The 672-nt window shown below is 26.9% G+C and overlaps 1 protein-coding gene across 13 annotated transcripts in view; it reads left to right on the forward strand.

Moving 5' to 3' along the window:
* LOC108688604 (troponin I-like) overlaps nt 1-672 on the forward strand; it is a 33992-nt gene that overhangs the window by 8310 nt on the left and 25010 nt on the right. The gene's annotated exons all lie outside the window — the stretch shown is intronic.

The following is a 672-nucleotide window of genomic DNA, read 5'->3' on the forward strand; positions in this document are numbered from 1 at the left end:
TATATATATATATTTTTTTTTTTTAATTATGTATTTAGATTTTTCAGAAATCTAATATTTTGAAAATACTCTTATCTCCATTAAGTTTTAAAGGATTGTTTCATTCTTTAAAATTGGGCTGAAAACATATGTGTCTCTTATATTTTTGTATTTAACAAGTATTTTTTGTATTTCAAGAACAGTCAAATTGATTACGTTATGCAACCAATGCGACTGTTATGATGAATCAATAACCTTAATATATACCATTTTGATTTTTTAGGGCAAAAAATTAAAGTTATTGATCTATTATATTTATCAAATCATCTACATATTTATTATTTATCAAAGTAAATATTAAAACTGTGCATTAAATGATTCTTGTTCTTTGCTGTGCCATTGTGAGCAAACTCACAAGCTTCTTCATGTAAACAGTGTTTTGGTTTTTTCTCCAATCGAAATTAATTGGGGAGCTGTTATATAGTAAAAGTAAAACATAAAACTTTTGAGAACGCGCACCATACAAACAAACATAAAACGATCAAACAAATCTGGGGTAAAGTAGATATCGATGTATATAAATCGCATGTGGAGTGATTGTTCTCTTCAGGCTCTTCTTTATAGCGCTATATGTCTCTCTAATGCTTTCCTTTTCTTCCATTATAAATGTATAAGTGTGTAATACATCTAATC

Source organism: Atta colombica, unplaced genomic scaffold (genome assembly GCF_001594045.1).
Source record: "Atta colombica isolate Treedump-2 unplaced genomic scaffold, Acol1.0 scaffold236, whole genome shotgun sequence".
Taxonomy (NCBI): Eukaryota; Metazoa; Arthropoda; class Insecta; order Hymenoptera; family Formicidae; genus Atta; species Atta colombica.